This window comes from Triturus cristatus, chromosome 6, assembly GCF_964204655.1.
Source record: "Triturus cristatus chromosome 6, aTriCri1.1, whole genome shotgun sequence".
Taxonomy (NCBI): domain Eukaryota; kingdom Metazoa; phylum Chordata; class Amphibia; order Caudata; family Salamandridae; genus Triturus; species Triturus cristatus.
Window position 1 is genome coordinate 1,894,927,532 of NC_140589.1, and position 23,749 is coordinate 1,894,951,280.

The 23,749-nt window shown below is 46.9% G+C and overlaps 1 protein-coding gene across 4 annotated transcripts in view; it reads left to right on the plus strand.

The window, feature by feature from the left end:
* Positions 1-23,749, plus strand: part of LOC146822335 (uncharacterized) — a 71,371-nt gene that overhangs the window by 21,545 nt on the left and 26,077 nt on the right. For 2 of the 4 annotated variants that reach the window (XM_085613415.1, XM_085613414.1), the window contains one exon: positions 18,357-18,493. The exons of the other annotated variants lie outside the window; for them this stretch is intronic. The gene's annotated coding sequence lies outside the window, so the exon portion shown is untranslated. The remainder of the gene's footprint in view (positions 1-18,356; positions 18,494-23,749) is intronic. 4 annotated transcript variants of the gene reach the window in all.

Below are 23,749 nucleotides of genomic sequence, written 5' to 3' on the forward strand. Positions count from 1 at the left end.
CACAGCATGTGTCCGTGGGAGAGTTCACAGCATGGGCTGGTGGATAGGGTGGCAGCATGGGTCCGTGTGGGGGGAGTGGCCGCAGCATGGGACCGTGGGCGAGGCTGCAGCATGGGACCATGGGAAGGGTCCAAGCATGGGCTGGTAGATAGGGCCGCAGCATGAGCCCGTGGGTGGGGCTGCAGTGTGGGCCCATAGGAAGGGTCGCAGCATGGGTCCATGTGGGGAGCCACAGCATGGTCCATGGGAGGGGACACAGCATGGGTCCATGGGAGGGGACACAGCATGGGTCCATGGAGGGGACACAGCATGGGTCCATAGACGGGGCCGCAGCATGGTCTGTGGGGGGGGGCGCAGCATGGGTCCATGGGTGGGGCTGGAACATGGTTCCGTGGGCGGGGTGGCAGCATGGTCCGTGGACGGGGTGGCAGCATGGTCCGTGGACGGGGTGGCAGCATGGTCCGTGGGCGGGGCCACACCACACTGGATTGCATATTAAGCACAGTGGCTCTGGCGATATAGCAGGCTTGACAAATCTTTCCAGAAACGTACAACCGTTTCTTTGATATCCATTAACCAAGTTATTTCTTCAGTGTTGTTAACATGAATAAAATATTGTTCATGCTATTTCTCACGGTTATGTGCACAGATCTCTTCTACCAGTCCTCTGAACTAAACTAGCACTGGCAAAGCCAATAGGTCTCGCCTATGAAAGCTATTGGTTTTGGCAATGTTTTGTAGCCATGCTCTACAGCAGTTTGGATGCTTTGCAGTGTGGCTAAAACTAATTTAATAAAGCACTATGAAGCCTCCAGAGCGAATGCGCTTTTTTAAAAGTGGAGTAGTGCTTGATGCATCAAAGTCCTTTTTTTTTGTATAATCATTATGTTTAGCCATGCTTCACAGCATCCACGCTGCTATAAAGCATGGGTCTAAACAATTGGCCAAGTTTTTCTCATTGTTTAGGTAGCTGCGTCTGTAACAAGATGCACAGCATTGTTTTTCAGTGTTTACTCTCCATGTTTTTATTGCACGCTCAGCACCAAGCACATATTAATGAGAGAAACAAAGGAGGTTGAGCTGAGGGTGAGTTGTGGGGATTATATAAGTGTCAGGGTGGACTATAGTGGAAAAGGTAGAACCATTCTTGAAACCCTTCACACCTATCTTAGTATTGAGATCTGTGAATTGTACAAAAAGAGGTTGAAAATGGGTGAGTAGAGCCCACTGGGAGTGGTCAGGAAGTCCAGTGCCTGCTGGGATGGTCTGGTGCATAACAAGCAGGTCTCTTGTTCTAATGCCAGTAAGATAGCTTGGTTGGTTTATGCACCTGCGGAACATGTGTATGGGGATGTCTGGTTGGAATCGCATCAAGAAAATTGCTTTACCGTACAAGGATGTACAATTTTAGGTATATGGAAATGCAAAAACGTACCTGCAGTCACATGATGATGTGAGATTTACCACCACTATTTTCAGCACGAGGAGTGAGAGAAGCAAACCCTTAATGTGAAGGGTTCTGGGCATCAGCAGGTTACAGAGCCATCAGGTCTCAATTGCTGCTGGGGCATCAGCTCCTACACTGGAGGGGGGGGGGGGGTCGTACCTGATTTGTGCCAACGTACTGCACCCCTAGGTGTTCTGAGCAGCCCCTGAATCACTGCAACTGAATAACTGTAGTGAACAAGCCAACATTCACAGCCCCTTCTGTTTCCTTATTGTAAACATTTAGTGTGCAGTGAATCCATTAAAAAAACACATTTTACCGAATGCAGGACTTTAAACCTGAGCAGGACAATGTGGCTGAAAGTTAATGGGACACTGAGGATTTGGGTGTACTATACGAGATGGCTGTGGGTCCTTATCATGCAGTACACTCACTAATAGCGTCTTGGGTCCAGCCACACTCTTTTTGTTAACCTCCAGCTCAACCCTGGGCAGCTGTGGCTGAGAGAAGTAAGACTCGGCAAAGGGACTATGTTTAAAGCATTTAAAGGGCACCAAACAACGAAATAAGAAACTAACAACAAAGGAAGAAGACACCATATTATAAAAAAACTGATGATATTTTTATGAATTTTAGGGACCTTGATGAATGCAATGCACCGGAGGGTTCCAGAGATACGGATTTTTAAAGATATTACCACTTTTAGATGTAACCGCAAACAAGCATTGGTCAACAAAAACTTCAAAGACTTTTGATAAGTTATGAAACTGTTAGTTTGGCTACTCCGGCCTGGGTTGGGTGACCAATTCCAGCTGGACAGAGGACTAGGGAGCCAGAGTGGACAATTTGTACAGTTACCTGGCCACCATAGCGTTTTTGAAGCAAAATTCAAACTTTACAGGTCCGCGGTCATAAACCTCAATGAAGTGGTCCTGATGCTGAGGGATGATCAAATGATGCTCTAGTTGTGACGCGGTCAACAGGATGTCTTTGTGGGTGCTCCTCGGTCCACTGAATGAGGAGTGGGGCAAACTTGTCCACAGAGATCAGGGTCCCTCGAAGACCTCTATGTTGCAGTAGCAGGCCAGCTGATGCTGGGCTTCTGGTCAGTCTGCACCACTGTTGGGGTGAAATCCTTGGGTGGGGGCTAGTTTTGCTCGGGTGCAAGGCATCTAGTCTTGGATAGCACTCTCTGGTTTGGCAGACTCTGGTGCAACTTTTGGCTATCTCAGATTTCTCCTCTTGCGTGTCCGGCGACTGGTAGCGGCTAAACGTCTGTGTTGGCTAACAATTTGTTGGTTTTAATTTCAGCTCTTGTGACCCTGGAGTTGGTTCCAGGAGATCAGCTGACTGATCGTAGGTTGGGGCTGGGAATCAACTTTTCCCCAAGCTAGGAGCCGCAGGCACAGTCCAGTCTTTGCTAGGTCAAAGTGCAGCAGATGTGGTCCATCCAACGGTAGAGCCCCTCTTTGTGTGGATCCAAAGGCACTGGGCAGTTCTTCTTCGGTCCTCTTTCCAAATCCATCTTGATCTGCGGGTCAGAGGACCAGGGGTGTCATATTTATCCGACCAATGGTTACTGGATCCTCTTCTACCGAATCGCAAAGCTCCTTTGACGTGTGGCATCTGACTTATCACGGAGTGCCCTCTGATAAAGCCTTACTGCTCGCCCACACTACCACAAATACAGAGTATGGTGATATCTACTTTTACCTCTGTAAGCCTTTGGGGATCCACTGGATTCTGTGCACACTATACCTTACTTTGGTACAGTATATACAGAGCCAGCTTCCTGCAGTGTGGGCTTAATTATACATACACAGCATCTGGGTTCAATATGTGGTTTTGTAGTGAAATGAGCCACATTTTGTTTCTGAAACCAATAAGAGACTGGATATCCAAGGTTCCTTTAGTATATTATTCAGTTGTTTGGCGCTCTGTGTGATTATCTGTCTTCCTAGGTGTTTGAACCATGGGACATCATTGTTCAGGCCCTTCTCAGAACTCCTGAGCCAATAGATCTAGCGTAGTTCAGAACCGTGTTTTTTCTGGCATATGGGCTGATAATTTATCAATCACAATCCATCTGAAGTTATTTTTGGAGTGTCTCATTTCAACAAAGGGATGCTTTAATGTTGTGGTTGCTTTTTGTTTTTGCACCTGAAGGTGCTGCTGTGTCATTGTTTCGGGTACGAATCTTCCTTGTTGTCATGCCAAGATACCTCAATCCACAAGACCAGAGCAGCATGTAGACTACATTAATTGAGTCACAATTGGAATGCTGCTTCTGTGCCCGGGGTGTTTTTAATCCTAGATCTAAGTCTTTCGCCTGCTTAGTGAGGGGCAGATGCTGCAATGGCCACACGGGTAATGTCTAAAATTGGGGGCAGATTCCATGTAGGCCATATGGTGTCTTTTTAGTTTGTGAAGGTTTTGGTCTTGTGTGCATAAGTGAATCCCTTAATGATCCACCATGTTAAAAGAAAACCTAGGTTTCTGGAAATTAAGACTACCCAACGTGAGGATCCCCCAGTGCTTTTTCATTATTTTATTCATTTGGTTGGAATGTGTGCCATACATGGTGATACAAATGAGGTGTTTTTAGTTTCTCAAAAGTTTGTAGGAGAGATTGTCTGGCAAAATTACCATCTCTTTTTCTGTCCTTCTTATAAGTTTCACAGGATAGTTTTTTGCCCTTAGTGTGCTGGTCAATAATCTTTCGTTCATAGTCCATCTTCTCTGTGCAGTTCTTCCGTAATCTTAGGAATGTGCCTACTGGTAAAATATCCCTCAGTGATTTGGGGTGGAAACAATCATCCCTTAGAAGGCTGTTACAATCTGTCAGTGTTTAGGCCGGTGTCTTGTGCTTGTATGCTCAAACGGAGGAACGATCTAGACTTCTTGTCCATTGTTGTAGTGAATCTTAAGAATGAATCTCTGGAGTTAACCCATCTGGCGAATTCTGAGGTTTCTCCTTCATTTCCCTTCAAGATGAAAAATATCATCAATATATGGTGTCCAGATTTTTAAGTTGGTGTTAAATGGGTGGTCACTAATAAGGATATGTATGGTTTCAAAATTGTGTACATAGAGACTTGCCATGCTTAGGGTGAAGGTGCTGCTCGTTGATGTCCCGTTTGTCTGTAGGTAGAATTGTTCCTCAAATTGAAAGCAGTTTCGGGTAAAGGCCATATATGCATAACCGAGTACAAATTCTATTATTGTGATGGAGTCCAATGGAACCTTGTTCTGTAATGTCTCTAAAACTTTTAGGGATGCCTCCTGAGCAATACTTGTGTCTCGGGCCTCAAAGACTAGAGTCATGAGTAAATATGAATTTGGATCAAAATCAATCTTTTAAATAATGTTTAATATGGCTTTTACTGTCCTTTGCATACGTTTCTTGATCTCACTGAGGGTACCACAGTCTTTGGGTCCATTTCTGGGTCAGAATGAACACTGCGCTCTCCCTCCTACCATAGTTTGAGCTATTGGCATTGTAAATGACCATGCCTTTAATTTATGTTTTGACCTGGCTTGGCAGTTCGGGCTGGACTGTTCCCATGAAGCACAGGGTCAAAACTGATCTGCACTTAGCTGGGTCTTAACTGGGGTGGTGAAGTGAGCTAAAGAACGATGATGGATTCAACCCACATCTGTGACTTGAATGAGTGTCTGAAAAGTTTCAGCGTTCCCTCCATCATCTCCTTGTGTTTGCTTTGTTCACCCTAAATTGTCAGGGTATGCCCAGACGTGGGTCCCTTGCTCACTTTGCACTGGATTCAAGTTTGCCTGGCTGATGGGGGGTGATACCTCGAAACAGGTCCCAGGATGCTTGTTTCTGGTCCAGTGAAGACCTGGCTTGGCAGTTCGAGCTGGACTTCTTCCCATGAGGCACAGGGTCAAGACTGATTTGCATATAGCTGGGTCTGAACAGGGGTGGCGAAGTGAACTAAAGAACGATGACTGATTCAACCCACATTAGTGCTTGTGGATGAGTTTCCGAAAAGTTTCAGTGCACTGTCCATCATCTCCTTGTGTTTGCTTTGTTCGCCCTAAGTTGGCAAGGTATGCCAAGACGTGGGTCCCTTGCTCACTTGGCCACTGTATTCAAGCTAGCCTGGGTGATGAGAGGTGTTACCCTGAAACCAGTCCCAAGATGCATGTTTCCGGACGAGTGAAGACCTGGCTTGGCAGTTCGGGCGGACTGTTCCCATGAGGCACGAGGTCAAGACTGATTTGCATATAGCTGGGTCTGAACAGGGGTTGCGAAGTGAGGTAAAGAATGATGATGGATTCAACCCAGGTCTGTGATTGGGGGGTGAGTGTCTGAAAAGCTTCAACGCTCCATCCATCATTTCTTTGTGTTTGCTTTGTTCTCCCTTAGTTTGCAGGGTATGCCCAGACGTGGGTCCCTTGCTCACTTTGCCACTGGATTCAAGCTAGCCTGGCTGATGAGGGGTGTTAATCCGAAACCGGTCCTAGGATGCTTGTTTCTAGTCCAGTGAAGAGCTGGCTTGGCAGTTCGGGCTGAACTGTTCCCAAGAGGCAGAGGGTCAAGAATGATTTACATATAGCTGGGTCTGCACTGGGGTGGCGAAGTGAGCTAAAGAACAATGATGGATTCAACCCAGATCTGTGACTGAGTGTCTGAAAAGTTTCAGCGCTCAGTCCATCCTCTCCTTGTTTTCACTTTGTGTGAAGGCATCCTGCTCTGGGGTGTTGGTGCTACTTCCCTCACAAAGGCGGTTTCACCTTTGAAGCTCGCCTTTTGGCTAACACCCTATGTGGCAATCCTGGGAGAGGAGGTGACGCCTGAGTCTGCAGCAACTGCCTTTGTTCCTTTGCTGGAGAGTCATTTACACATCTCCCTTGGCAGTCAGAAAGCTGTCTGTGTGCCAGGGTCTTTGCGAGGCCCCTGTGCTATTTGGAGTATAGGGTGGCAATTCATTTGATAAGTTACCGGACCCCTTTAGGTAGTCTCCATGGAGGAGTTAGCTGGGTTGGGGGGGGGGGGGAGGCAACCGCTAGCCACGAGTTAGCAATGGGGCTGCTAATTTTATCCACAGCAAAATTACAATTTGAAGGTGCTGCTCTTAAAACATATTAAAAAAATACATCTAACTTAACAAAGTATAGCTCCCTGCTATACGGCTCTACAGTCTTTCCTTAGGGTTGACTTCTATACAATGTAATGTAAGCTAGATTTCTATAGTGCGCTATCACCCAACGGGTATCCTGGCGCTGAGAGAATTAACTTGTCGTAATAGTGCGTGATTAATAACCAACCCCAAGATAAGGCAGACAGTGAGGGGAGGGAGGAGAACAACAAAATAAAATGTCAAGATGAATCAGTGACAATAAATCTATGTATTACTCCTCCCTCGGAAACAACCAGGTTTTCCGCTGCTTCCTGAATTGCATTAAAATCTCAGTTTGCCTGACATAGATTGTGAGTTCATTCCACAGCCGTGAGGCTGCAGAACTGAAGGCTAAGGGATAGTGTTGCTTTGCCATTGGTGAGACCGAGTCGATCTTGCATTGAAAACACTGTTGTTCCAGTCTGCAGTGGCAAGCTGTGAGCAATTATGTACCTTGTCTCACACAGGGTGTGAAGTGCTGTGGCCCTGAGTTGACACTCTGCCTTACACGCCCTGGGTACTATATACTAGGGACTTATGCATACGTCAGTCAGTACTTGCTGTAGTGTTTTATGAGTTTTTATAACGGAACACTTTTGGCTCCAACCAGGCTCTGTAGAGCTATGACGTAGGTGTTAAAGTGGAATGCAATGAAAGCTCGGTTTAGAATGTGGAGTTCGCAGTTACACGCAGAAGAAAAAAGACGTGTAATATTATGCTCCTTGTGTGGCGTAGTCATTGGCAGGTACCCAGGCTAGGGGTAGACACTACAACTGGTGATGAGATTATGGATAAGTAACCAGGGAGTTTTGCCATGGTCCAGGCATGCTCACGTTTGCCACTTGTCTCTGTTGAAGTACAAAATCAACGCTTCATGCATGTGGAGTCAAATCGCAGCTCCAGCCATTGTGAAACGGCTGAAGACTACGAACATTGTGCAAAAAATCTACAAGTCGTTGACTGAGCTCCTTTTGGTGCGACCAAACCTAAATGAACCCCGCTGCCACGCAAGATAGAATTGTACATTATAGAGAGTTAAGATGCCGAAGGTAGATTCAACCAGGTTTACAAAGTGCAATTGCTAACCTTCAGAATTTGTGTACAAGACTCTTCGGAACTTAAGCACTGCAAGGTGGAGATAAAACAGATGGTGAAGATACAAACTGACATTATGAAAAACAGAGTTAATAAGTGACTTACAGAAATCTTTAAAGAGTTACTGTACTGCAGCACTCATTGGAGTGGCTTAAGGAGCAGTGCCCGGGGTTGTGCTTACAAGACGTCCATACCCAAACCAGCTCATTTACAAAGTTGCTGAATGGGTCTCACAACAACTTCACAGGTCTTCACAGAATAAGAATTTAACATGTGCTGCAACTCGGAACAGGCACGGGTTGTATTTGATAACAGCATGACACCATCATAACCTCTGATTTTGCCTGAATAGTGAAAGGTCATTACTCCAATGGAGACTTAAAAGAAAGTCACAAGTCCAGTCATTGCTAAAAATAATCCAGAAGCTAGTACATCACAAGGCTTCAGAGATACTGAGCAAGAAACAGCCTCCAGGAATGCATTCCTCTCAAGTTCCATACTGGTCCACAATGCTGCTTCCTCCCAGGAAACAACCATTATATTACATGCGTTACAATGCATAGCGATTATATCGCGGTCGTTACGACAGCATTGTTACATCATAGTACCATTACAACGCAAGTTGTTACAATGACTTGCTCTAGAAGGCGCTCCAAGCTAAGGAATAGTATAATTTACTATTCCAACACCTTCCCTACTATTGCACGCACTGGAGTTGGAATAGTAAATTATACTATTCCTAAGTCCAGCGCGCCATCTAGAGCAAGTCGTTGTAATGACTTGCATTGTAATGGTACTGCAATGTAGCAACGCGGTCGTTGTAACGACCACGTTGTAATCGCATGCGTTTACAACGCATGCAATGTAAACGTCTATATTTCTTCCTCCCTGAAAGCACCACCACCTTTTGATAAGCTAAAAAGTAAAATATTGGCGATAGATGGAGTGTTTGGATAGAGACATTTGATTTCATTGATGCACTTGAAGAGACTGATAACAAAATGATTATCAAGTATCTCAAAAATCTTTCTGGTGATGGTGTGAAAGAAGTCATAAGGAATGCAGCGAACTGACAAAGTACTGACAAAGATCACATACCGTCAGATGAAAGAAACGAATCTCATGTTTAATCCAGTAGTAAATGTTGATTACAAAAAATATATTTCCAGTCAAGAATGACAAAGTGTTGGTGAAGCCATGAACTTCTGGGGAGTCTCGATGTATTTATCAATCACTGTAAGTTCAATGAATTTATTAATGAAGAAGCTATGTGTCGTAGAGTTATTGAAGGATGTTTGTCAGATTCATTCAGGCGATGGATGCTGAGAGAAACTCAGTCTGGAGTGAGTGTTGATGACTGCCAGACAAAGACAAGCTACTGAAATGCAGGCCAGAAGTCCCCTGAATGAAACAGTCATGAGTGTAAAAAGTAAGCCAAAGCAAAACACAGAAGGACACAATGTGATGTCTACACATAAAAAGAAGTCATGTTTTAGATGTGGATATTCATTTCCACATGAAGGTAAACGTCCTCACATAGTACAGACATGTAAAGGCTGTGGAAAAGAAGTATTTTGTGACAGTTTGCAAAGTGAAGCAGACGGTAATTGTCTCATGGCGCGAAGACAAAATGGCCTTCAGAACACTAGAAAAGCAAGGTTCGACACACAACCCTAAGGCCAAGCTGTGACATTGGTTTAGGCAAATCGACACAAAACAAAGTTGATTGTCATCTAAATCACTGTCAAACTGTTAATCAGCCTCAATATTCACTGAAAGTGCAGAAGATGGCTGTGCCATGTTGATTTTTACCTCCGAGAAACGTGTGTCGGACTGACTGTGTAGGAGAGTAGGATCTGCCTCTTATGTTGCCCCCACATTTTTTTCTGATGTTTACACTGGTTTCTGGCTATAGTCTGGCTGGGACCCTGCTAATCAGGGCCCCAGCCTCTCTGTTCTCTCCAAACAACTTGGAGTGCATATTAGGTGCACTAGTGATTGGATACTGTGGTGCCTTATGGGTACCTTAGGTACCAAGGGCATAGGTACTTCACAGGCCTACCAGGGGCTGAAGCATGTATTATGCCACCCCTGGGAAGCAGACTAAATCTGACACCACAGGCCTGCTACTGCAGCCTGGGTGAGGTGGTGCTAGCACTCCTCACTGAAATATACTTTCACTATATCTCACCCTGCACACACATATAAACCTATCAGTCACCCCTAAAGCAGGCCCTATCAATCCTGAGGGCAGGGTGCTTGGTTTCCATGTGAGGGGGTGCCTCTGCCTGAGCAGGGCCCCTCTGCAGCTCTGAGTCCATTCTCTGGGGCTGTTTGTGAATGCGGTCAAACCATATACTCTTAAGTGCATTATAACCTCACGGTAAATGCTAACTTTGGAATGGCTGCATCAAAACATGTCGTGGTTGGTGTCAAATGCTTTGGAATCATACCCCCACACCAGTAACTGGTGTGGGATTATGATCCCACCCTTCTAGAGGGATAGACCTGTACCTACTGTGGAAACGCTGTAGAATCCTGACGAGCCCTGACATCACAAAATGGATGCCACCAGTCACAGACACTGGGCTGCCCTCCTGCTCATGACCGAAACTCGCAGTAGAGGAAGCTCAACAATAGGAATCCTGTCACAGGGAGGTGTGACCACCTCCCAGACAGGGTTTAGTGTATTGGGGCTTGGTGGGTGCACTCCTAGAGTGCTTTGAAGTCCTGCATTGGGGGAGCAGTTGGCTCCTCTGTGCACACACCAGTTCAAACCGGCTCAGGGGCTACCTGCCCCTGTTCTGGCATGAAACTGGACAAAGGGAAGTGGGTGTAGCCACCCACTCACCTGACCCTCCCATAGGTGGGGTCATAGAGCTAGTCCCTCCCTTCCTTCCAGTATAAGTTAGGGAACCATTGCCATTGCAAACTAGATACCCCTGGATGACGCTCTGAAGACTAATCCCGGACCTTCGATGTTCCACTACCTCTGGTAGACTGAAGAATCTTCCTTGGAGTCAAGGAGTGACTCCCCTGCTTGGCAGGCACCAAAAACTACAAACTACTGTTGCAAACTCCACCGCTCCCACCGGAGCCCGAAGTCCCTGCAGCCCAGGAAGAGGATTTCCTGACTTCTCCAAGGCCATCGTGAGTCCCCAGCGACGCTGAGGCAAGTGGACCCCACGAGTGACGAGGAACCGCAATCCCTGGGCACCGTGCACTATTTTCGAGTCCAACCCCTTCACGACGTTCTACGAACCTGTGCTTTGGGCCACATGTGGTCCAAGCCTCTAGCAGGGATCCCTCCATAGATCAGAGGCCTACCCTGTCCTGAGTGACCGTGGGCCCCTGTTGAGTGGATCCTCCTGAGGCGTCTTCGCGATCCCTTGCTGGCTGGCTTGTGGGTCCCCTGAAGACTTTCCTACAATTTCAAAGGGCTCCCCTGGTTGCTCCAGGCCTTTCCTGACTTACCCTCGCTGGGTGAGTCTCCCAGACCTTGCTGGTCTGCACTGCTGACTTTTTGTCCTTTCCACGAGACTTGCTATTACCAAGGCTTGTTGGCTCCAATCTGGTCACCGACACTGCAGTAAGCTACAGACTTTGTGGGACACACCGAATCCAGCTCCTGGTCGTTGTCGACGCCTCCTGGACCTCGTGGCTGGAGAGTCAAGACACCGGTGAACTACCTGAAAACACCCGACGACTGTGGGCATCCATCTTCCTTGCCCCGGGTCACTGCCAAGTGACTTTGAACATTGTCCCCTCTGCTTTCAGGTCTTCCTTCTTCTGAATCCAGGCTTGGATTCCACCGGACACTTCTTCTGTCTTCACAAGCAGCAAGTCTTCATTGGCTCCCATTAAAAACAACGCCGCGACCCGACACCTATGCACCCGGCTTCCCTGGGTAAGGTAACTCCAGCACTACGGTGCTCCTGTGGGTGTTGGCTCTAGAACTACTTACCCTGTAAGTGACTTGCTTGTAGACTCTCCCGAAGTACCATTAAACTCTTAATTTCCAACCGTGACTTGCACCGTTGAAGTCAACGGGGATTCGCGGCTGTGTTAACACACTGCATGCGTCCCCCGTGGGTCCTTTACTTACCTGCCTTGGGTTGTTTCGTGAGGCCCCAACGCTTCTGAAGGCCCTAGGCCTTGTCCCTTTGCAAGTTGTTGTCTCGAAGTCTCTTTTTTAGTATATTGTCTGGTACGCCCCTAGGGCCCCAACCATATTTGTGCTTAATTTATTGTGAAACGTTGATTTGTGCATATGTTCCTGACTTCTAATCTCATAAAGAGATTAGTAGAAAGTTGTTTAGTAATAAATACATATATATTTGATATATATACCTGTGTGGTGTCCTTTCATTTGGTAATTCAAGAGATTATGTGGTAAAACAAGCTGATTTACATACCTTCCAAGACTTAGCCTGAAGGCTGATCTCCACAGCTACCACTAGGATAGCTTTCTTTAAAGGTTGTCTTAAACCTACTATCATAAGAGTCGAATTGTACTGGTGCAAGGTGTCCACTTTAACTAGTGAACAGCATATACCAGGCCAACTTCTCACAGACTGCATGTGAGGAAAAATGGCAGTCGACATGCCGAAAACACCAAACCCATACCAAACATTCTCTAAAGATTACATTGAAAATGAACGGATGTTTGTAACTTTTATCAGCAACAGTGGTGCGTCAATAAACATAATGCGTGAAGAAAAAGGGCCACAGGAATTATGCGGGAGGAGAGGCCCAAATTATGTGGCAAAAAGAGGCAAATTATGCATCATATTACAGCACATTTTGTAATCCTATTACTTCATTTTTTCATCATTTTTATACTTAGTATCACTCTTTGGGCATTGGTTGCACTTCATTAGTGTCAGTTTACCATCCAATTATAGCAATAGGACAACAGAAAGGTGATCAGTCCAGCTTTGCAAAAAGCCTTTCACTGCGCTGCAACATGTATTGCCGCACTTTGAGTCATGTTTGAACCATTTGAGCTAGAGACAATTTTTTTGTTAAAATCTACAGATTATGCGGCAGATGATGGATTAAATGGCAAAATGTGACACATCTATAGTTATGCGAAAATCACAGCGCCCACACAATCGCATAATTCCAGTGACCCTACATATAATGAACTTTCTCCATTACAGCGACCGATACAATGGAAAACGAAAGTGTATACATGGGCCGCATAATCACCCATAAAAAGTAAAGGTTTGTTTGTTGCAATGAAGAAACATACAAAATGTAGGTGTAAGCACCCTTCCATGTACCTCAAGGTACATGCCTGTTTACTCTGCTTCAGCACAGCTGCTGATATGGGACAGATTTCTGTGAATAGCGTCATGAATGCACATCAAGAAATTGTAAGTCAATTCCCTTTGTTGTTTCATGGTTTAGGAAAGCAAATGACTATGAAAGTGAAATTGCTTATTAATGAAGATGTCCGTCCTGCTGCTAGGAGACCTAGACAAATTGCTTTCCACTTAAAAGAAGGTGTTGAAAAATAACTTGAATCGTTACTTAAACATGACATTATTGAGCTTTCTACTGGTCCTACACCATGGGTTTCACCAATAGTGGTAGTGCCTAAAAGGACCGTGAAGGAGCTGCATGCATATGTGTTGACATGCGTCGGACAAGGCAATTAAAAGAGAACAACATCTGGGTCCACATATTGCTGGGATGATAACACAGTTAAACGGTGCAAATTTTTTCTCGCGCCTTGATTTTAAAGAAAGGTTATCATAAGTTGGAACTAGAAGAAAATTGCAGGTACATTACAACCTTTCCTACACATGTTGGTCAGTTTCGATACAAAAGACTTAGTTTTGGTGTGTCATCGGCTGCAGAAATTTTTCAAGATGTCATTCGACGTATCATACAGCCTGTTGGAAATGCATTTAATTATAGCAATGCCATATTGGGTTTCGGAGCTACACAGAAGGAGCATAATAATGTTCTCATACAAGTATGCTTTTTACTTACTGATGCAGGTTTGACATTAAACACAGACAAATGTGTGTTCCATAAATAGAAGCTAAAGTTCTTTGGCCATATCTTTGACACCTGATCCTGCCAAAGTACAAGCACTGTCCCGACAAGATGTTTCTATGCCATGTTATTTTCTTGGCATGCCCAGTTACTGTTCACAATACATATAAAACTTTGCGACTGTGAGTGCACCATTACTAGAGTTGACGAAGAGAAATGTTTAATACAGGTGGTCACAGGAATGCAAGAAAAGTTTAGAGAAAATCAAACCAGCCAATAAAAATGCTACTGAAATGGCCTACTTTAATCCAAAGCTTCATACAGAGGTTGTTGTTGTTGATGCTAGCCCTGGTGGGTTAGGCGCCATTCCTGCACAGCACAGCACAGTGTACAGCCAAATGCACGAAAGCACCTTGTGGCATATCCCAGTAGAAGTTTATCCCAAACAGTGTGCTTATTCACAACCTGAAAAAGAAAGCTTAGCTGTGGTATTGGCTTGGGAATATTTCCATGGGCTTGTTTATGAAAAACATTTTATGCTGGTAACTGATCATCCAGTTTTACTGACTACCTTTGGCAATCCAAATGCCAAGATGCATCCTTGCTTTGAAAGGTGAGGAATAGGATTGCATGATTACACCATTGTTCATCACCCAGGAGAGGATCAAAATCCTGCTTATTTATTTTTCCAGAGAGCCTTTACAAGGTCAAGGTACTCCATCCAAGACGGCTGACGCCTGCATCAAACTGAGCACATCAGCTGCTATATCGTTAGCCCGGCTCATTACTGCTACAAGTCATGATAGTGACATACTGAAGTTGGAAGATATAGATCAGTCATGGAACCAACATACTCGACCTCTCACCAACAATGGTGAATATCAAAAGTACAAACCTGTCAAAGATGAACTTCCGTAACTCAAGAAGGAGTCATATCGCGAAGGTTGAGGATACTAAATCCAGCGAGTCTGGGACAATGAATGATTGAACTGGCTCATGAAAGACATCGTGGTATTGTTGCCACAAAGAACTCTCAGAGATAGTTTTGTTCCCATACTTAGATGAGAGGGTTGAAAAGGAACTAAAGGCTTGTCATCTATGCAACTGCCTTTCTACAAATGTGACAAGATATGTTTAACATGTCAGAACTCCCTAAGCATGCCTGAGAGAGAATAGCCATCGATTTCTTTGTTCCGCTCAATAGCCAACATCATTTGCTAGTAATTGTGGACGAATACTTCCGCTTCCCAATCATTTATTTTTTATTTTTTTCCCCAGAGTTTTATATAGCGGGAACTTGGCCTGAATCGGGCTATGTAAAGCACCAGTTGCATTACAGGTGACACATTCATTTTTGTTAGACACGGGGAGATTAATTGATTTGCCCAGAATCACAGGATGTTTGCGTCATTGCCGAGACTCCAACCCAGTTCCCAAGATTTGGGGTTGACTGCCCTAGCCATTAGACCAACTCCTCTCCCCAATCATTGAAGATCTTTTATCCACAGCTCATAAACATGTCATTGAGAGACTGAATAGCATCTGTGCGACATGGGGCATTCCAGACATTGTGAAGTCTGATAATGGCCTGGCCTCTAGCAGTTGAGAATGTAAGGATTTTCTGCAGCATCGGAACATAAAGCATTAGAAGAGTTGGGTTTAATACGATGATTAATTTGATAATTTGCATGACCCAGTTAGGTAGGCCAATGCAGGATTTAGGCAGGTTGGAGTGCCAACCGCTGACCCTGTGTTAGCCAATGGGTCAACTAACTTTATCCACAGTAAAACGACAATTTTGAAGTCTTACTGTTAAAATATACAAAATATATGTCTTACTTAAAAATACAGCTCCCTGCCTTAGCGCTGTATAGGCACTTCGTAGGCGAGACTTAAATATAGTGTTAAGGGATAGGCTGGCTTTGGAATTGGTGTGAATGGCAAAGTCAAACTTGCAGTGAAAGCGCTGTCCTGGCAGGCTGGGAGGGCACATACAGGGTGGCATAATCGGTGCTGCAGCCCTGAGTGGACACTGCTTTACATGCCCTAGGTACCTTTATACCGATTGGGGTATCCAATTCAACACGCAGTGTGTATAGGGTGAGAACACTTGCACTGGTGTAAAGCTAGCAGGCCCCAGTGCACTCTCAAAACAGCATCAGTCGAAAATGTGGGGGTCAACTTGAAAAAAGAGGAACAGCCATGTAGTAACAGAATGTAAGTGACAGGCAGTGAACAGACCCCCTGGGCGCAAGTCATGGGAACATAAGAGACGTATGGGTGCAAGAAATGTGGACATGAGAGAGGTGCTAGACAGAATTCATGGCTACTTCTGAGGGTCCCTTGCACTCTGTTGTGACTACCACTAACAGACCTAGCATCACTCCACCTTTGAAAGCATATAGGATACACGTATTATACAAGGCAACTAAGAAAAAACTCTCTATTGTAAAGCCACAGCTATAAAGTCGAGTTCTCTCACTTAACTGCGTCAATTTCCCAGTAGATATAGGATGCCAGCTCTCTATATCGTGCACTAAAATTAAGTACACTGTGCAGAGAGTCCAGTGAGACCAGATTGGTATACAGATGCAAATGCAGATAATACTAATGCTCTATTTGTAGTACTGTGGGCGAGCAGTTGGGCTTATCGGAGGGTAGTACTAAGCATTTGTTGTACTCACAGAGGCAATAAATAAAATACACACACTCAAGAATAAATCCAAGGCCAGTTTAAACAAATAACATTGATGTGCATGTAATTTTTTTCTTTTTAGAAAATGAATTTTCAAAGTTCGTAAAATGAATTACTTTTGTGCGTACTTATGCAACATTGAATTCAATGGGAAGAAACAAGAAAATGCATATAAAATCATACCATTGGATTTCAAGATTCACCTTCCAGATTTAAGTAAGTAGCAAGGCCAGGCCCAATACTCCTGCAAGTAAGCAAGTCACATCCGCTCGGTAGACGCTAAACAATCGTGTGAACTTCTCCAACGCCGTATGCAGACAAAATGCTGTCAAAGTGCGTTTAGGTTCATTGAGATGCTTTATCCGGCACCGTGACTTCTAACGAGGTGTAATCCACACAATACATCGTAAGGATTAATCATACAGGGGATAACCAAACTCCTCTCCATCCCCTACAGATTCACTTTTCTTCAAACTATTGGGACATTTATCAACAAAAATAACAGTCATCATTCAATCTCTCCTAGACCTTCAATCAATCAAGGGTTTATAAAGCACGCTACTCACCTGTGAGGGTTACAAGGTGCTGGGGTGGGGGGGGTGGGGGGCGTCGGCGGCTCCAGATCAGTCTAAGAGCCAGGCCTTGAGATCCTTCCTGAACGTGTGCAGGGTCGGGAGTGTCGGATGTTCACCGGGAGCTCATTTCAGGTTTTGGCTGTGACGTAGGATAAAGATCTCCCGCCTGTTCTGTTTCTGCAGATGCAGGGGACCTCTGTCAGGGCAAGGTTGGCGGAGCGGAGGTTCCTCTTGGATACGTGGAAGGATACTCTCTTGTTGAGGTATTTGGGTCCGATGTTGTTGAGGGATTTGTAGGCGTGGGTGAGGAGTTTGAAGGTGACCCTCTTCTCAACGGGGAGCCAGTGGAGGCCCTGTAGATGTCGGGTCATGTGCTCGTGACGCAGTGTTCCGAGGACGAGTCTGGCTGTGGAGTTCTGGATGGTTTGGAGTTTGTGTAGAAGAGTTTTGTTGATTCTGGCGTAGAGGACGTTGCTGCAGTCCAGTCTGCTGGTTATGAGTGCGTGGGTGACGGTCCTCCTGCAGTCTGGGGGGATCCATTTGAAGGTTTTGCGGAGGATGCAAAGGTAGTTGAAACTGGTGGAGGCGACAGCGTTTATCTGGCGGTTCATTAAGAGGGAGGAGTCGAGGATGATGCTGAGATTCCGGTCGTGTTCTGTAGGGATGGGTGGGCTCCCGAGGGCGGCGGGCCACCAGATGTTGTCACAGGCAAAGGTGCAGGATGAGGACCTCGGTCTTCTCTGAGTTGAGCTTCAGGCAGCTGTCACTCATCCAGACTGCCACTGTGCAGCTGTAAGGTTTCAAATAATTCATGGCTTCCTGATGAAGGTTCACAGCCGAAACGCGCATAGGACACCACTTTTTTTCAGCCATGGGAATGATGTATTTGTCTCTCTGGTTATACAGCATACTATGATGTTCCGACCCCACTTAGTTGTACTATTTATCTTATAATCTGTTGGAGATTCCTTATCAGTGGGAACTCCAAATGATTAATATGCAATAAGATATTAGAGATTATGTGTATAGTGGTTGTAGAAGAACAATATACAAATCATTAATGTACCCATAAAAGTAAACGTTTTTGTAGATCATCTCTTGTCTGAATAATATCAAGGAAATGCTAGGTACTGGATGAATGTGGGAGTATGAAAGAACATTTTTACTAGAGACTATATTGTAGAAATAAACCTATAATGTGTTTCTACTTTTTTAAATTGACTAGGTACAGAAAAAGTTGTACATATATGTAATTACTGTTTATTAACTAAAAACATTTTTGTATTAATAAATGTTTTGGATATGAATATGGGTTTACATATATTTTTTCTGGAATTTTGAAGGTCCACTAGTTTAATAGTTTCCTAAGTGTTTTTTATTACAAACGTTTCTTACAGGCCCAATGTTCCACCAGTAGATTCTCAGAAGCGTCCCTGATTCGGCCGGGAGCAAGCAGGGTGCAGAGGTTGTTGGTACCTGGTGTGCTACAAATAAGGGGACCATCTGAAAACACACTGCACAAGGGAACTTAAAGGTATGTCTGAGGGGTCCCACTCGAGGGAGACGGTTGCAAGGGCCTCTGGACCATGGGAGCACAGCTGGATCCTCGGTACTTAGGCCTGACAGTCTGGGTGCAGAGCAGATAGAGCAGCTTCAAGATTTCCTCGTGTTCAGCAACAGGCAGTTTGGAGAGGGGATATTAGGGCAGCTGGGCCACTCACAGAGTGGGTCTCAAGAGTCTCAACATCCTTCCGTTGGTGCTTGCTTCCTGGGCAGTTAGAGTCCGGATTGGACTCTTCGTCTCTGTGAATACTGCAGAGGGTCCGGTACCGGTTTGTGCTGCATGGCTCCAGTAGATCCTGGTGTCTCCAAACTTGGTGGGGAGACAGATCTGACCCTCTGGAGCTGGTGTACCCTTTTGGTTTGGGTGCTGCATCGGAGTCGACGGAGAGCATCAAGTCTGTAAAATCAGATTCTACGGTTTGGTGCCTGTGGGCTGCAGGGGAGCGGTACCTCCACTCCAAAGTAGTTCTTTGGTAATTTCTACAAGACTGGAGGAGCTCCGAGATTCTTGGAGGCCTCACAGTTGGAGGACAAGACTGCACACCTCGATTGTTGAGTCCTTAAGGCAGCCGGCAGGGTTTGGTGCCAATTGTCTGCTGCAGGGCTTCAGGTCTCGGGTCATCAGCTCTTCTTTGTCATTTTCGTCTCTGTGTCCGTTGAATCTGAGTTCAGGGTCCAGGTATCTCACCTAAATACTAAAGGTGTTAAAGTGGGAGACGGGTAGTAGCCAATGGGCTACCTACCTTTAGGGAGTCAGCACTCTCTAAGTGACCACTTCCTGGTAAAGGGGCACTACCATGACCCTAATCGGCTAATTTTCCCTCCAATCAATATGGAAGGAAATGAAAAGGGGGTCCACATCTCATGCCCCACCTTAGGGGTGGTGCCGGCTGAATGGGGACACACCTCCTATTTTCCCACCTGTCCTCCCACCAAATGTGGAGCAGGAAAGGGGAGTTGGCATGCTCCACTAGCTGGAGCTGCCTAGGTCACATTTCAAAGGCGGCATCGCCTTTGAAGCTTCCCGCCTTGGAAGGCCACCCTGGCCTGGAGGAGGTGTGAAGCACCTCTGCCCAGAGCAGGCTTTGTTCCTGGCCTTTGAGAACTCTGGCTCTAATCCCATGAGGCCAAGACATGTCTTGTGGTGGCAGGCTGGCTTAGACTAATGAGACCCCACACCAGTGCTTGTTAGGTTTTCAGGTGACCCTTTAAAGGGTTTTCTTGGTGCATTAATTAATAAATCGAACACTGGCATCCGTGAGGATTTATTAAGACAAGATTTTTGGTACCAAACATCTTAGGGTACAGTGAAGCCATCATGGAGCAAGGAAACTCATAATAACAAGTTTCCAGCCCATGTATTCTCCTTGGCTTCCTAATGCACTTACAATATCCAAGAATGAACGTGATTTTGTAGGGTTATATCTGCTCATGCAGATATGCTCACACATTGGGTATAGATCACTCTGCCTTAGGGCTGTAAGGCCTGCAATATGGGTGACTTACCTATACCTTACATTGTGTATCGGGCCATGGTACACAGGGATGTGTATCATCACGACTGTTCATTTTTCGTTGCACCAAGAAATGCAGCCTGACATGGGGGACGCGCTAGGAAATCATTTGGCCATCTACCTGCAATCACTTACATTTTCTTTGCCGTGAGGGGAACGGCCGAAATAGCGCTTTTGCCCGCAGACTGCTGCGAGGGCAACGGCTGGAGGGAAACTACACATCCCAGCATCCCACTCCCGGCGCTAGCCACTGCTGTCATCAGGCTGCGCCGGGGGTCTCCAAATCTGTGACAGGTGCTCCGCAGCGCGGGACACGCTAGGAAATCATTTGGCCATCTCTGCCTGCAATCACTTACATTTCTTTGCCGTGAGGGGAACGGCCGAAATAGCGCTTTTGCCCGCAGACTGCCGTGAGGGGAACGGCTGGAGGGAAACTACACATCCCAGCATCCCACTCCTGGCGCTAGCCACTGCTGTCATCGGGCTGCGCCGGGGGTCTTCAAATCTGTGACAGGTGCTCCGCAGCGCGGGACGCGCGCGGGCGAAGCCCGGGCCAAGGGCGGGCCAGTTTAAGCCCGTTAAAGACCGGGTAAGACTGGACTGGGCTCCCCCTCTTACTTTTGCTTTAAGGACTGCCGTGCTGTTTCATGATAAATTGTTTACAACCGTTCAACTTTTAACTGATAATTGTCTGTTTCGTCATCTGGTAGTCCACATTGTAATATCACTGGCATGATGGCTAGGGGTAGCAGGAGCAAAACTGCACATGGGGCAGTGCATACATCTGGCCCAATTGATCAATACATCACCAGGGCTAATAAGGCGATAAATCAAGGTGTTCGAGGCATGTGGGCTGCTGAATTCATATCTGTGCATAGATCGCCGCCTAGTGTTGGGTCCGGATGTTTGCACGTTGTTGTCCTGGAAGAGTCTTCGAAGTATCCTTGGATAGGTGACTCCTCCCCTGGACTACAGTGCGCATGGGCATCCTCTCCATCCTCAGATTGTTTTTTTCCGCCATTGGGTTCGGATGTGCTATCTTAGCTCAAGTTAGGAAAATATTTGGTCGAGGCCAAAAGGCCTTTAGTTCGCGTCGGTACTGTTTATCGATCGGGTTTCGATAGAATTTGTTAGTTTACTAACTTTTCAGCACCGACTTCTTTCGCATTTACCTGTCCATCGACTACTTCGACGATGGAATCCAGGACGCCATTCAAAAGGTGTCCGGTATGCAATGCGAAGTACCCACACATCGACGTCCATCCGGTGTGCAACAAATGCCTTTCACCGGACCACGACGAATCGACATGCATGGCCTGTGCCCGGTTCCGTTCCAAGAAGACTCTAAGGAACCGAAGAGCGGCGAGACTCGAGGCGCGGCACGCGGCACCGGCCCCAACAGACATCTTCGACGAGGCCGACGTCGAAGAATTAGAAGCCATACCCTCCAGTCCCGTTTCCGAACACGACCCCGGATCGGACGAGGGCGACGAGTCACTCTTCCACAGAGGTGGAGACGACACCGAGGTAGGAGACGACGAGGAGGCCTTAGGGGCCGAGGAGAGTAGCTCCAATGATGAACAAGGCCTACCTGTTCAAACCGAAGAAACACCAGCGCCACAGCCTTTGGCTCCGGTCGAGGGATCGCCTTCGGGCCTTACCCGAGACCCATCCCGTAGTTCTTCGGCCCCGCCCTCGGGCCCGGCCTCGGACGTTCAGCGGCAGCCATTGCTGCATAAGCCAGCTGGTTTCCCTACCACAAAACCGAAACCGAAAGCTGCTCCGGTTCAAACGAAACCGAAACTGAAAGTGGCCTTGGTCGGATCGAGGCCTTCCACGCCTTCGACGCCAGCGCAACGCGTCGGCACCGACCGCACCAAGAGGGACTTCGGTGCCGAATTGGAATCGGGCGACATCGGAGTCGACAAACGGAAAAAGGCCATTGGCACCGAGAAACCTACTCGGCTACCGACGCCAACGACACCGGGGGCAATACCGCCTGCTTCGCCACGCGTCGCTCCCTCGACGACGCCGAAGCCTCACGTATCGAGGACGTCGGTGGTGATCTCCACACCTCGACTCGAAGACCCGCCGGCACTGAAAAAATCCACGCCCGGCTATACGAACCTGCCCGGTGCCAAAGCCTCAAAGACGCCCCAAGTGCGGCCTGGTGCGACGCAAAGCAACAAAACCACGGCGGCCCTCAAAGACCCGTCGGGTTCCGGCCCGATCGGAGCTCCAGCACCCTCTACGGGGCCAGCCAACATTACCTTCGGCTTGCCTCCGTCAACAATCCCGAAGATGTTCCAACTCAGGACACGGGTTACCCAGACTCCGGTTCCACCGGACGAGACGTCTCCGTCACGCGTCATCGACGCCGACACTGGCAGGATGATTCTCCACGACCGAAGAATAACTTCGGAACCGCCATTGGACCCTTTCAGGATCCCACTAAAAAGGAAGCTGCCTGTGGAATCAGAACCTCTCCTTTATGAACCGTTCCATTCCTCCTACCAGGATCCACACCGGTTCTCCCCCACACGCTCCGACACGGATGCATTGGAGGACTACATGGATGACCAAGCACCCTACCATGTAGACACAGACCCTGATGACCAGCAGGACCCTGATCAAACTTGGGGCGACCCTGCAGACCCCAGTGCACCTCTCGATACACAGGACCCACAACTCTATGGGGCAAAAACATCTCCCACGGAGGATACTGCGGCGTTCAACGCACTTATTGAACGTGCTGCAAATAACCATGGGGTACAGCTTCACTCAGGTACCATTGAGGATGACTTTCTAATGGACACCTTTGCATCCTCAGAAAGACATGTGAAAACTCTGCCAATGCTGAAGGGGGTCCTCAAACCGGCTAAGGACATTTTCAAGGAACCCACCAGGGCACGAGTGATAAACCCCAGGATTGATAAAAAATACAGATCAGCACCTGGGGATCCTACTTACATCAAAGGACAATTACCACTCGACTCCATCGTCGTAGCGAATGCTCGCAAGAGGGCACACTCGCAAACGACAGGTGACGCTCCTCCCCCGGACAAAGAGTCCAAGGTGCTAGAGACCTCCGGCAAGCGAGTTGCCGCCCAGGCTGCCAACATATGGCGCATAGCCAACACTCAAGCGCTCCTCGCTCGCTACGATAGAGCGCACTATGACACATTGGAGCAACTACTCCAACATCTCCCTGACCAGTTCAAAGAAGGTGCAGAAATTCTTATCAGAGAGGGACAGCTACTCACAAATGCTTCCATCAAATGTGCACTAGATGCTGCAGACACGGCTGCCAGGGCCATAAACACAAGCGTCATGCTGCGACGACATGCCTGGCTACGAATCTCAGGATTCAAGCCTGAGGTACAAAACAACATACTAAACCAGCCCGTCAACCCCGACTATTTATTCGGCCCAGAGGTTGACACCACCCTTGAAAAGATAAAAAAGGACACGGACACTGCAAAGTCCATGGGCGCCCTCCAAACTCAGTCCTTTCGGAGCGGCTCCTTTCGTCGCCCAGGAAACAAGGGGGCAGGTAGAGGACAGGGGTCACAACAAACGTATAACAAAGGCAATACACAGACCACCTACGATAAAAACACCCGAGGTGGATATCGTGGCTCCAGTACAAAGGGCAGAGGACGTGGCTACGGCAACACCAGGTCCTCCCCCAAGAACAAGCAGTGACGCCCTCT